This window comes from Suncus etruscus, chromosome 7 (genome assembly GCF_024139225.1).
Source record: "Suncus etruscus isolate mSunEtr1 chromosome 7, mSunEtr1.pri.cur, whole genome shotgun sequence".
Lineage (NCBI taxonomy): Eukaryota > Metazoa > Chordata > Mammalia > Eulipotyphla > Soricidae > Suncus > Suncus etruscus.
In genome coordinates this window covers 45,721,578-45,737,002 of record NC_064854.1, presented here as the reverse complement: position 1 = coordinate 45,737,002, position 15,425 = coordinate 45,721,578, and the positions used below count along the sequence as shown (strand labels likewise).

The following is a 15,425-nucleotide window of genomic DNA, read 5'->3' as shown; positions in this document are numbered from 1 at the left end:
TCACTCTCTTCCTCTTTCTCCTTTTATCCTAACTACACATGCTCTCCTTATATTTGTCTTTTCTTTTTTTTTCTTTTTTTATTTATTTTTTGTTTTTGGGGTCATACCCAGCAGCACTCAGGGGTTACTCCTGGCTTTACACTCAGAAATTGCCCCTGGTAGGCTCGGGGGACCATATGGGATGCCGGGATTCAAACCACCGTCCTCTGCATGCAAGGCAAACGTCTTACCTCCATGCTATCTCTCTGGCCCATCTCCTTATATTTTTCTATATAAGACTATTTTACTTCAATAGCACCAGTAACCAAACTCTTTTTTTGTTTGTTTGTTTGTTTTTGTTTTGTTTTGTTTTTTTCGGCCACACCGTTTGATGCTCAGGAGTTACTCCTGGCTAAGCCCTCAGAAATTGCCCCTGGCTTGGGGGACCATATGGGATGCTGGGGAATTGAACCGCAGTCCTTCCTTGGCTAGAGCTTGCAAGGCAGATGCCTTACCTCTAGTGCCACCTCACCGGCCCCAGTAACCAAAGTCTTAGCCAAGTTATTATTCATGTCATTCCTAGCATTGTTGGTATACCACAAAAATATTATTTCCTCAAATAATTTAACAAACCATTTTGTTAAAGAATATGCAGAGAGATTACAGTGGTTATAATGCATTTCTTCTACGCAACTGACTTTGGTTAAATCACAAGCATCATATGGGCAAGCAAACATCACCAGGTGCAGCTCTGGAACTATTGAACCAGGTGTGGCTCTGAGGCCCTCTCTGAGTACCTTAGGGGTGGTATGGGTAGTCCCCAGTACCACAGGACATGAGCAATGCATCCTTAAACACACACAATGAACTGCAGTCATTGTCAACCAAGAATAACTGGAAGGGGTCCCCAGACCCTTTGAGTACCGCTTTGGAGTCTTCAAATAAAGTAAAAAAGCATATGCAGCTCTTATTTATTTACATAAAATACTATTTTGACTATAGCACCTAAATGGAAAAAAGGGGAGAGGAGATGTCTGCCATAGAGGTATGGAGGGCAGAGGAAAACAGGATATTCGGTGTCAGGAAATGTGATGGGTAAAGGGAGGTATGGGTATTGAAACATTGTATGACTGAAACTCAATCATGAACAACTTTTTAACTGTATCTCATGGTGATTCAATTTTAAAAAATGTAAAGATTGTTTTAATTATGCCTGTTATCTATTTAAATGTTACTTGAAGCAAAAAAGTCACGTTACAGACGATATGTTTCTTTGATAAAATAAGATTAGTTAAAATGCATAACTGTGGAATTAACCAAACCTGGGGGAGTTGAAACCATTTTAAATGTTTATATTTTTCAAAAGAGTAAATGCTTTAAAGATTTCAAAATTCTTTTATGGCACATTAAACTTAAATTATAGTTTAAAATTAATCCAAGATCTATAAGATAAGAGGAAACCACTTTCAAAACACGAATAACATATATCCCTTTCTTGAAAAACAATCCTATTCATTACAAATTTGAGATTTCCATTCTAGGAAATAATATCTTGAAGACTAATTTTTAGTTACTCTTAAAATTCCAACAGAAATCATATTCTTATGTATATGAAAGTCTAAAATATTATCAAAAGATGCTGTGCTATTTTAATATATATACCATGCAAACAAATCCCTGTGTACTGAATCTCCCCCTCTTTACCACAAATATTTCTTAAAGAAACACAGATATGTATCAAATTCTGGATTACTTAAAACACCTGTGGTGTGTTATCAACTAGCCCACATACATCCCTCACTCAGATAAAGGCAGGACGGTGCCAAAATACCAAAACCCATTTGAGTGTGGGAGTGGGTTGGGTCTAGCACTTGAGATGCAAGAGCTATCTATGTTGGCTCACTAAAGGCAGTTCTCCAGAAGCAACTGGCCAGAAGTCACCCCAAGAATTATGCATTGTACTTAGCAGTTCATTTTCTGGCCACCAGAAGAATATGAATGTGAAGGCTGGTAATAATCTCCTACTATAACTGAGAAAGAAAATAGAGCCTCACAACACCAGGATCTGCCTCAAGGATTTCAAACATGGACTCCTTTCATTCCATCTCAATTCTAATCTGTCCTAAGTAGTCTTCAACAGATTAAATAACTTTCCATTATGCAACATTAAGAAGTAAGGAACACAATGAGAATGCTAACATGACACTGTCCTTGAGATTTTGGCCACTCTGTTGACAATATATATATATATATATATATTCAACATTATCATTTAGAATGTATTTAGGTACTTGCAGCTTTCCCAGAATGATCCTCTAGAGGAAAATTTTAAATATCTTTGGGCTTCTTAAATTCAAAGAATCACTAACCAGCAAGGCCCAGATAGACATAAAAGTACAGAATAATTGTTGCTGTGGCAATTTTCCAAAGCCATTTTCCTTGATTTTTTAAAAAATAAATAAGTTCTTTAATTGAATCAATGTGAAACACACAGTAATAAAGTAGTTCATGACTGAATTTCAGTCATAAGATGTCTAACACCCTTCACCAGGTAATATTTCCAGCCACCAATTTCCATCCTTCCTTCCCCCACAGTCATCTCCCCTGCCTGCCTCTGTAAGTAACCCTCCAGAAATACCAGAAATTTTTATCATAACAAACAACATATAATGATTGACATTTTCCTGCCTAATTAGCACACAAATCTGCTGTTTATATGCCTTAGGCTCTACAATCTGCCACCTCCATAACACAGTCATTATCTCTACTTTGGCTACATCCTCCTCTTTGACCTTGGGCACAGGGCGGAAATACCATATTGGTATAATATAAAACTCTCTTCCCGCCAATGGCTGTTAGACTAATGATATAGTATATTGCATTCAGGCACCATATCCTTCAATTAGCACCCTCTGATTCCTTGGCCTGAACTGAGCCTTCATTCTTCGTCTTTCTAAAGTCCACTGTACACTGACTGATGCCTGCTAATATAGTTTGTTCCTTGTCTTTTTCCACACACTAGACTTCCAGAAAGCTAGTATAAATATAACTTTATGTGTCTTTATTTAACAGCAAGAAATAAACAAACAAGTCTTGTTTGGAGTAAGAATAGAGAAAACAGAAAAGGACTCATAGTCACTTAGTAGATCAATTTTTCTTAGGCTTTAGCTATTTAACAGTTGAGTTAACAAATACTAAATTTATAGTAGATAGTAGATAGGCAATTAGCACAGAAACAGTTATAATTATATAATGTATACAATGTTGGAAAAATCAAATGTGAAAATATAATTATAAAATGATTATGTCAGCACTGTTTGTTTAAGAATAAAGATTGGGAAGAAAAATCCTGTCTATAGATAATGTAGAATACTGTACAAAACTCCAGATGTCTGAACTAGGCATTCAATAGTGGGAGTCAAAAGTAAAGTGTAGCCCACATCAGCAAATTCACCAATGAAATCAAACATCAATAACAGAGTCCTGCTAACCTAGGCCTGAAAAATAAATTATCAAAAACATCAATATAAATTCTACTTTTATTCTCATGTCTGTACCATTATTAAATATCTCTTTAAGTCAGCTGTTTATACAAAGGCTTTTCTTTTGTTTTGGACACACAGTAATGCTCAGGAGTTGACTAATCCAGCTTTGCACACAGGGATCACTTCTGGTGGGCTTGAGGGACCATATGGTATGCTGCAAATCAAACCCAGGTTTGCCATTTGGAAGGTGAGCATTTAACCTGCTGTACTATCTCTCCAGCTCCACAGAGCATATTTTATCAGACCAGGGTCATAGTACTACTTTTTTGGTTCTTATAGACTTTACTATATTAAATATATTTTTCAATATAAATAATAATTCTTTGAGTAATAAGAAAACCTCGTAATAACTGAGAGTATAAACATCTGATATAGCTGAGAAGTAATAAAAAAAGTCTCTTTTTTCTTTATTTAAGCACCATGATTACACACATGATTGTAGTTGGATTTCAATCATAAAGAACCCCCCTCTCTTCACCAGAGCAACCTTCCCACCACCAATGCTCCCATCTCCTTCCTTCCCCCATCCCCTCCACCTGTATTCGAGACAGGCATTCTACTTCTCTCATTCTAACATTGACATAATAGTGTAGTCATCACTCTATGTGGTAGCTTCACATTGAGAGTCAGTCCTTCTAGCCCTCATCTCTACTGTCTCTGGGCAATATTACAATAATGTCTTTTGTTCTTTCTTAAAACCCATAGATGAGTGAAACTGTTCTGTGTCTATCTCTCTCCCTCTGACTTATTTCACTCAGCATAATAGATTCCATGTAAATCCATGTATAGGAAAAGTTCATGACTTCATCTCTCCTGACAGCTGCATAATATTCCATTGTGTATATGAACCACAGTTTCTTTAGCCATTTATCTGTTGAAGGGCATTTTGGTTGTTTACAGAGTCTGGCTATTGTAAATAGTGCTGCAATGAATATTGATGTGAGGAAGGCATTTTTGTATTGTGTTTTTGTGTTCCTAGGGTATATTCCTAGCAGTAGTATAGCTGGATATATGGAAGCTCAATTTCCAGTCTTTTGAGGAATGTCCATATTGTTTTTTATAAAGGCTGGACTAGATAGCATTCTCACCAGCAGTGAATGAGAGTTCCTTTCTCCCCACATCCCTGCCAGTACTTACTGTTCTTGTTCTTTGTGATGTGTGCCAGTGTCTGTGGTGTGAGATGGTACCTCATTGTTGTTTTTATTTGCATCTCCCTGATAATTAGTAATGCAGAGAAGAAAAATCTAATTTATATCTTATTTGATTTAAAAATATCTTACTTAATGAGCGCTCATTCTGTGTTTGTTCCTCTTCTTTTGACTTACTTCAGTCAGCAAGATACTCTCAGATCCATCCATATAGCAGCACATAACATGATTGCATCTTTTCTTACCAGTGGTTCTCAAACTTTTTAAACAGGGGGTCAGTTCACTGTCCCTCAGACCTTTGAAGGGCCAGACTATAGTAAAAACAAAAGTTATGAACAAATTCCTATGCACACTGCATATATCTTATTTTGAAGTGAAAAAAAAAAACAAAATGGGAACAAATATGTGGCCCACAGGCCATAGTTTGAGGACCACTATTATAGCCTATATCCTTTAAACAGCAATTTAAACCTTTAGTCAACAGTAAACTGAGTCTACTATATTTATGTAAATTCTTTTGAGATGTTCTGACTAGTAAGCAAGAGTCTTCTAATGCAGAGACACAAAGACCCAAACAAAATACATGTAGGACTAAGCCAGTTTCCAAATGTGTTATTAATACTGGCCTAAAAAACAATGTACATGAAAAAGATACCAGAACAGTTTTTGTTGAACAAAAGGATTCATAGATTTTGCAAGTGTTTCTCATCTTAACTCAACTTCCAATTATATAACAACATGTATAGTTTATGAAAAGAGACACTTATAGATAGTAACTGCCAATGATCTGCCTATCTTAACAAAGGCAAGGAAATGATGTGCTCTGTTGGTGCGTGAACATTTTTTTATCCAAGTTTGAGTTATATGTGTTTGATCTATTTTCTCGTACATTATGCAGCAATCTAATGAGTTTCAGAAGTATTAGACACATATCCTTTTTAAACTTGCCCCACAGGGCTAGTTCTAGTTAAATGTTCTTCCATTACAAAATATTTATGTCATATGTTCTTAAATATTTGGGAAAAGTATAAAAAGTATAAAAAAAAACTTTTTTTCAAAGAACCATCAGACTGAGTTTTTTCTCTAGGAAGAAAATTTACTTGAAACTTTATCCAATTTAAATGGATTATTTTCCAAATTTGTGTAAAACAATGAGAGAAGTGGGAAGGTTAAACATTCTGTTCAAAGTAGCATAAAATTTGAGAGTGGCATCAATTCTGATGATTTACTATTTTACATCTCATTCTGGGTTAGTATAATTCTTTGAAAAATAGCAAACCGGGGCCAAAGAGATAGCACAGCGAGCAGTAGGGTGTTTGCCTTGCAAGCAACCAACCCAGGACCAATGGTGGTTCGAATCCCAGCATCCATATGGTCCCCCGAGCCTGCTATGAGCAATTTCTGAGCGTAGAGTCAGGAGTAACCCCTGAGCACTGCTGGGTGTTACCCAAAAACCAAAAAGAAAAAAAAGAAAAACAGCAAATCAAGCAGCACAGAAAAAGCAGCAGCTTGCTCATACCTCTCCAATCTCACTCGTGGGAAGACTTTTTCCACTTTTCCCAGACTGAGGTTTCTGTGGCATAATGCTGACCATCCTAATTATCAGTATATTTCTACAAGCTCCATGAACTTGATTAGAATTAGCTAGGAAAGCGATGGATTACACTGTACTCCAAAGATCTCAAATATGTATATCCAAATTCCCAAATTCTTTGTTTCAAACTGTAGCTTTAACTCTCTATACATTGGTTCTATCTCAGTTCCAAACTAGTGCTTCCCAGTGGGAGGGCTGTACCACTTTCTAGGAAGTGATATATTATAGTATATGAAAAAGTTTCCATAAGATTATTCTTGGAATTGTTGTATATAAAAATATTTCTTTGGGATTGTTCTGTGACTATTGCCCCACCTAGACCTTCCAGGTGGGGGCGCTGTGGAGTTGGCTATAAATAGCTTGATGGACAGGGGAGAGGGGTCCTTTTGCTAAAGCTGTTTGCAGGCTACAAGAGGATTCTCTCACTCTCGCTCTTTGCCCAATCTTTTACACCGTATCCTTCTTGTCTGTGTGGATTATTATTTGCTGCGGATAAATATTACCAAGGTCTCCCCCCGAAAGGGGACAAGTGGATGGGAAGTAATTTCTCATTCTGGGGACTGTTCTTGGATTCACAAATATCCAACAAAGGATTTAACAGCACAGATACATTACAAATTCTTTCCTAAACATATTAATATAAGAAAGAAGTGTTGGCATCTTAGAACTAGATTATGTTAATACATTAAAGCTCTGAGAGTCCAAGTAACCTGTCTTCTTGTTTCCTTTAAGAATTTATTTCTTGGGGCCAGAGAGATAGCATGGAGGTAAGGCGTTTGCCTTTCATGCAGGAGGTCATCGGTTCGAATCCCGACGTCCCATATGGTCCCCCGTGCCTGCCAGGAGCAATTTCTGAGCCTGGAGCCAGGAATAACCCCTGAGCACTGCCGGGTGTGACCCAAAAACCACAAAAAAAAAAAAAAAAAAAAGAATTTATTTCTTGGGGCCGTAGAGATAGCATGGAGGGTAAGGCGTTTGCCTTTCATGCAGAAGGTCATCGGTTCGAATCCCGGAGTCCCATATGGTCCCCCCGAGCCTGCCAGGAGCGATTTCTGAGCATAGAGTCAGGAGTAACCCCTGAGCGATGCCAGGTGTGACCCAAAAACCAAAAAAAAAGAAAAAAGAAAAAAAGAAAAGAAAAGAAAAAAAAGAATTTATTTCTTAAAAAGAATAGAACTAAATATTCAAGCCAAAGTCAACAACAATAGAATCAAGAGACCTAAACTTTAACAATCTAAACTTAAATGGGCCTGTTTTACTGGCGGGCTAGGAGCAATGAATGGTGGTATACAATGCACTCTGGGAACATTGGTGAAGGGAGGTTGGCACTGGTGGTGAGAATAGCCCTGACTTACTGTATATCTGAAGTTCAACTATTAAGGACTCTATAGATCACAATGGTTTCAATAAAATAAATTTTTTTTATTTTTATTTTTATTTTTTTTGGGGTTTTGGGCCACACCCGGCAATGCTCAAGCGTTACTCCTGGCTGTCTGCTCAGAAATAGCTCCTGGCAGGCACGGGGGACCATATGGGACACCAGGATTTGAACCAACCACCTTTGGTCCTGGATCGGCTGCTTGCAAGGCAAACGCTGCTGTGCTATCTCTCCGGACCCAAGAATTTCTTTTTCAAACATGCCTATGTAATTATAAAAAGCCAAAAGTTCATTTTCTAATACAGTTTGTAGTGAGCATTTTGTAACTATCTGCTTTTTTGGGTAGTGTTTCTTTTTTGCTTGAAATTCAATTTTTTTTTTGACTTCAAGTTTTAAAAATATGGAAAGCTTCACGAATTTGCGTGTCATCCTTGCACAAGGGCCATGCTAATCTTCTCTGTATCGTTCCAATTTTAGTATATGTGCTGCCGAAGAGAGCACTTTTGCCTGAAATTCTACTTCACTTTCCTGTGTCTGCTTCTATAAGGCTACCGTTGAATTGCCTTTAATATTTTATTTAAGTTAAAAATATGGACAAAACTCAAATAGAAATAAAACTAAAAAAAACTTAGGGAAATATGCAACTAGGCAGACATGATAATGCAGTACAAAGGTGTAAATCAAGAAAAACATTTAAAAAACAGGACATGTGATTGGTTCTGAAAACTACTGACCTTCACAATCAACTCTCTTTCATGTAAATAAGAATATCTCAAATGATCATTATCATCACCTAAAGAAACCCTTAAGTCAAAATCCACATAAGAGAGATCAGGAAGATAGAATAAAGGAAGGAAAGCATGAAGTTCTGTTAGTGGGGAGGGGTAAACACCTGGTGTTTAGTCTTTGTTCTATGTCCAGGGTTCACTCCTAACAGTACTTATGGAACTATATATAAGCTAGGGATAGAAGCAGGGTTGGCCACTTGCTAAGTATTAGCTTTCTGGCCCAGAAGGTCTAAATTCAACCTTTTTGTTTTTCTTTTTGAGCTACACCCGGTGACGATCAGGGGTTATTCCTGACTGTGTGCGCAGAAATCGCTCCTGACTTGGGGGACCATATGGGACGCTGGGGATTGAACCATGGTCCATTCTAGGCTAGCGCATACAAGGCAGACACCTTACTGCTTGCGCCACCGCTCCGGTCCCTAAATTCAACCTTTGACATCATATTCCATCCCCTCACCACAGCATCACTAGAGGTGGCCATGGTGGCTGCCAGTATTATTGGGCTCAAGTAGCATCACATCACTGGGCCTGAATACAGCCTTCATGCTCATGGAGCTTGGTCAAATATTGCTGGGATGGGCCTCCAGAACCATGAGCACAGCTGGAGAAGATCCCTATCAAACAATATAAATGTCTGATTCTGACACACTTATGAAGGACTAAAACCATCAATCACAGATATCAAGAGAAAATATTTTTATATCTGTACACATTGTGATCATATCAATGTTTTACCTTTCCTAATTTTTAAATGTGTTTTCATTTTTTTTTTTGGTTTTTGGTTTTTGGGTCACACCCGGCAGTGCTCAGGGGTTATTCCTGGCTCCAGGCTCAGAAATTGCTCCTGGCAGGCACGGGGGACCACATGGGGCGCCGGGATTCGAACTGATGACCTCCTGCATGAAAGGCAAATGCCTTACCTCCATGCTATCTCTCTGGCCCCCTGTGTTTTCATCTTATAAAATTAAAATGTAAGATCTGCTCAATAGCCTGTATGTATAGAGACATATATGAACCTCATAATAACAAAAAAAAGAATAAATACCATAATAAACTGAAAAGGGAATTCAAACATTACACCAAAGAAAAGAATAATCTCTTTCATTCTAAGTAAACAAGAAAAATTAAGAACAATCATTTACAATAGCATCAAAATAAATACCTAAATTAAACAAAGAAAGTAGAAGATATATACAAAGTAAAGTACAAGGTACTGTTAAAAGATAAAACACAAGACTTGGATTAAAAATATGTTCCATCCAAGAATGAAAAACATTTATAAATGCATATCTTACTAATAGAACTACATAGATTCAGTAAAATCCCTATCACATGTCAATTATATGTTTCTTTAATTTCTTTTTGTTTATTTTTGAACCACTCCCATCAATGCTCAGGGGCTACTCCTAAAACAGTGCTATGGGGTCCCTCCCAGCAGTGCTGGACACTCTAAAGAGCAAAGGATTTAAATTGAGACTCCTGTATGCAAAAGTGCTCTAGTGATATTTTTTATGCTAGTGATATTTTTTTAAAAATGGGCAAAACCAAAAAAATTTAAATAAAACCATAATAGACCTCTTGTACCTAAAGAAGTCTTGGGGGGGTGAAGAAGAATGGAGGACACATGTGATCTCATTTAAAATGCTATTACAGAGTGACAGTAATTAAAACAACCTGTCACTGGAATGAAAAGACACACAGATCAATGAAACAGAATCAGGAGCCCAGAAATAAATGCACACACATTTTGACAATTAATCATTCACAAAGAACCATTATCCTAGACTAGAGGAAAATTTCTTCATTAAATCGAGGAAAATCTTAACATTATACATAAAAATCAATCAAAAATGGATTTAAGTCTTTGATTCAAGATATGAAAGTGCAAATATGCATAGAAGCAAACTTAGACAGTGTGCTCCTGAGCCTCATAGGCAGAAATAGTTTTTCAAAATGAAAAATACTCAAAGATTTAGTGTAAAAAAAAAAACCATAAGATATAGAAAGGAAAAACATGAATTCCTTGGAGATTCAAATACACATACACAAGGAAGTTAAAGCAAAATTAAGCAGTGGGACTATCTCAAATGTACAAGCTTTTAGTTGCAGGAATGCACCTCAGTGGTACAGTGCAAACCTCTTAAGGTTCTAGGCTCTCTCCTTAAGACCACAAAAAGAATAACAAAACACATACATTACTCACTCCTACCTCCCCTGAGCTCTGGCAATAAAAGCAACAAAATTGCTTCTGCACAGTGAAAGACTAATTCATCAGAACCAAAAAGTATAGTGACTGTGAAAAGCTATGTCTACATCATATATCTATCAAGAACTAATATATAAACAACTCAAATATGTCAACAACAACAATAACAACAAAAACACAACCAGTAAAAAATTTTGGTAATGGGCACATTATTTGAATTATGTATATGAGAGACATCAATAACAGTAATATAAATCACAGAACTTCAATTAATAAAATTTTTTACATGGGCAGAAGATATTAATGGACAGATAAGTGGTCTACTAACACATAAAAATGCTCATAATAATACATTACTAGTCAAAGCAAATGAAGACATAAAATACATATATGTACCTAGAAATAAGGAACATATCAAGAATGAGTCAGAAAGAAATGAAATATGAACAAACCAATGACTAGCAAAAAGATTAATCGAATTAACTGATTAATCAAATTAATTTGACTAAATTCCCAACAAACTAAAGCTCAGGACCACATGGCTTCACTTGTGATATTTAGGCAGCGTGTAAAGGAAGATTAAGACCAGTTTCTCTCCAGTGTGGCTCAAAAATAAAATGAAAGAATATTTTTAAAACCCTTATTTACAAGGCAAGTATTTCTTAACACTAAAGCCAAACACGAATGACATAAGAAAATCATGAAATAATATCTATAATGAAAATATTTGTAAAGTTCTTGCTAAAGTAATAGAGAACTCAATAAATAGAAACTTAATTTGATATAATCTCTTAATTAATCTCTTTCCTTTGCTTATCAAATGGCATTTAATCATTAAAGATTCTTCATAAATTCAATGTCAGCCTATGTTTTCCTAAAATAATTTATGTAATCAGTTCTGATTATTGAAGTTGTGAATAAATTTTGAATTATTGTGCATAGTGTGAGTAGGGATTTGAATTCCTTTTTTCACATATGATTGGCCAGTTTTCTCCAACACCATTTGCTACAGTATCTATCTTGCTTCCTTTCATATTTTTTGCTTCTTTAAAAAATATATATATGTATGTTATATATATATATATATATATATATATATATATATATATACCATTTCACACCTAGTAGAATGACTATTATTTTTAAAAGAGAAGAAATGACAAGGGGAGAGGAGGATGTGGTGAAATGGTATCCTTGAACAATGCTGGAGAGAATGCAAATTGATGTGACCAGCATGAAAGACTAAAAGTATGGGAATTACTCAGAAAATTAAACCTAAAAATTAAATGCAGCAATTCTACTCTGGTATTTATCCGAGGAAAATAAAATCACTAACTCAAAAACATATATGCATCTCCACATTCATTAGAGAATTGTTTACAATACTTCAGGCAAAGAAGCAACCTGTTATTATTGACTAGACAGTGAAAATATGCATACATATAATAGAGAATTATCCAAGCCAAAATAAAAGAAACTTTGCTATTTGTGAAAACATGGATGTTCTTGAGGGCACTATGATTAAATCTTATAAGTCAAAAAAATATCATGTGATCTCTTGTTGGGCTCATGCTAGCAGTCCAGTGATAAGACAAAGAGACCACCCAGCAAAGCAAATCACAAAGCTGGATTTTATTTGCTTAGCTATTTCCACCTGGGGACAGGCTTCCAATCAAAGACCCCAAGTCAATTTTCCATTAGGGTTATACTGATGTACAGTATCAATCTAGACCCACCCAGTTACTTTCCTACTGGCAACCTGCTACATTTCAAAGAATACATCTTACATTCCATTGGGTCCCACTTAATATTACAATTCAGACAACCTGCTTCCATAGTGACATAGGTGTCTCCTTTTCCTAGCTCCCATCCTTACACCCACATGGAACATACCAGTCACCTGGTCCTGACCAATGAGTCTTCCTTTGTCTCCAAATCTTATCTGAAGGCCGTATTCCCACAAGCTAAAGAGCAGTTTAAGCAGTTTTAGCAAAAGGAGAAACTTTCATGAGGAAAGTGGAAAACTCGGAGTTCTACATTCTCTTATTTGTGGAAACTAAGAAACAAAAAGTCAGCCCAAGGATACAAAGAAAAAATGGTGATTGCCAGAGTCAGAGGGGGTGGGGATAGGCCAAATGTATATGAATATATCAACTTTATACAAAACCATGTGCTACCATATTTAGAAAGAAGTTAAATAAGCATTCCTAATCAGAAATGCATCTTATAGAAATATTTGATAAGATACTTTTCAAACTCTCTACTAATTTGAAAGACATGGATTCAAAGAAATTAAAACATGGATTCAAAGAAAATTGGAGGGAAAAATATAAATTCCAACAGTTATAATGTTAATAATAATTTCATCTGCAGCAGCAGCATTCAGAAAGTTGATTAGATGATCCTAATGGGTGATTTAAAGTGAAAGGAAAAACACTCTTTGCATAATTTAATAAGATCTTCAGAATGAAGCATATTCAAGGGTTTCAGAAAAGACCTTCTCTTGGCCTTTTAATAGCTCTTTCCAATTCCAATTAACTTGTTAAATGCCAATTCTTATTACTTCATCAGAAATCTAACAACAGCCTTTCTGATTAAATCATTAAATAACTGTTAATGATACAATGCTTAGTAAGTCTTTACAGATAGTCCAGCACAAATAGGCAACTCACAACAGAGAAAACTGAAGTAGGCAATTAAAAAAATAATAAATCCTATTCATCTTTGGGATACATTAAGTTACATTTACCTAACACATCACCCTTCCTAATTGTTTAACTGGGTTAATATTTAGATTCGCATAACCTTTTTGTAGACCCTCAATAGACAGTGCAGCCATGCTGATTAAGAGAGAGTTCATTTACATGAAAATGCCAGGATGGTACTGAAAAAATCAGAAGCACTTGTCAACTCTGTTGCCCCTGCTTTCCAGTGTGATGAATTAAAACACCCTACACACAGGAACATTTGCTTATATTAACCCCATACTAGCATTCACTGTCTCCACAGAGCTACCTGCAACCTCAGATTCCTTGCCCAGTAGACCTCTGACGGCTGAGTCCTAGGAGAGTCCTAGGAGACAGGCCTGGCTCAAGAGACTACTAAGCACATTCAAGGATTGGCTTCAAAGTTCAAAGTTGTTTGCATCCTTAAGTCCATCCACCACGTCAACTCTGCCATAACTTGTTTCTTTGGACCATTCTGTTTCACTCCCCTCTCTTTCCTCTGTTAATGTTGCTACTCTGATGACTGGGAACACACACACACACACACACACACACACACACACACACACACACAATTGTGTTACATTGAGTTCCGAAACTCACTGGGGGTGAGGTTGTGGTGCGCCCCCATGTGGCCACAATGCTCTCCAGGGCTGCACTTTAACAATCCTAATTGAGGCACTCAGCAAGCATTACATACTTTGGTTGTGGTGCTTGCTGATATAATGCACTCCTGACCATGGTCCTCACACATCAGTTCATAGTAGGGTTCATTGGAGGTTAAACATTTTGTTGTATTTTATTTTGCTTTGGGGCCACACCTGATGCAGTTGAAGGATTACTTTGGTTCTACACTAAGGAATTACTCTAGGTGGTGATTTTGGATGCTATGTATCAAACCCAGGTTGGCCATATGCAAGGCAAGCACCCAACCCACTGTACCATAGCTCCAGACTCAGTCACACCTTTTATTTGTGGTTTTAGTTCTGAAAATCATTTGCTGTTCTGAGAATAAGACAATATAGCCACAAGACACAATCAGCATAGGTTCCAGGATAACATTCAGTGCAACTGGGGAGCATGGGAATTGAACTCATGATCCCAGACTTATAAGATAGATACTTTTAGTCACTTTTGAGCTACCTCCTGGCCCCATGCACTTTTATTTCTTGCATTTATTTGTTTTCTTGGATTATGAAACTCTGAGAAAATGAATGTGAATCCCCAGTGGAACATTCACCAAACACATACCATCTATCTTATTAGAATGTTATCCTAACACTCCCTCAAATATTTCTAATCTTTATATATTTAAAAAAAATGCAGTCTTCCATTATAGATGCAAAAGTAAGGGGAAACAAGCTTTTACTATAGAAAACAAAGTAAAATAAAGGATCATCAGATCTACCATTTAATTTACACTCAAAGGCACTATGCTGACGCAAAAGAACTAAGGTTCATTCTCTCCCCCCAAAAATATACGAATTCATTCATAATATTATAAATATTACATTCACTTCATTGATTATTTCTAAAAGTAATATAATGATATTTTGAATAATCATATGTGACATGCTCTCAACTATTTTATAAGATGTAAGGGATGGTTCTGTTTAGAATTCTTTTTTCCACTGGGATCAAACAAATATATGTTTTGGTTTATTTTTTTTATTTTTTTTATTTTTTGGTTTTTGGGCCACACCCGGCAGTGCTCAGGGGTTACTCCTGGCTGTCTGCTCAGAAATAGCTCCTGGCAGGCACGGGGGACCATATGGGACACCGGGATTCGAACCAACCACCTTTGGTCCTGGATCGGCTGCTTGCAAGGCAAACGCCACTGTGCTATCTCTTCGGGCCCATATGTTTTGGTTTATGAGCCACACCTAGAGGTACTCAGGGATTATTCCTGACTCTGTGCTCAGAAATTACTTCTGGCAGGCTCAGGGGACCATAAGGGATGTCAGGGATTGAACCAGGCCAACCACTTGCAAGACAAATGCCTACCTGCTGTGCCCCTGGTGTCCCATATGGTCCCCCAAGCCAGTAGCGATTTCTGAGAGC

At 36.7% G+C, this 15,425-nt stretch overlaps 1 protein-coding gene and 1 non-coding gene across 2 annotated transcripts in view; both read right to left on the bottom strand.

The window, feature by feature from the left end:
* Positions 1-15,425, bottom strand: part of SMYD3 (SET and MYND domain containing 3) — an 834,473-nt gene that overhangs the window by 355,009 nt on the left and 464,039 nt on the right. The window lies entirely within an intron of this gene.
* On the bottom strand, positions 8,039-8,145 carry LOC126015047 (U6 spliceosomal RNA). Its single transcript, XR_007497951.1, has one exon. It is a non-coding gene; the product is annotated as a U6 spliceosomal RNA (small nuclear RNA).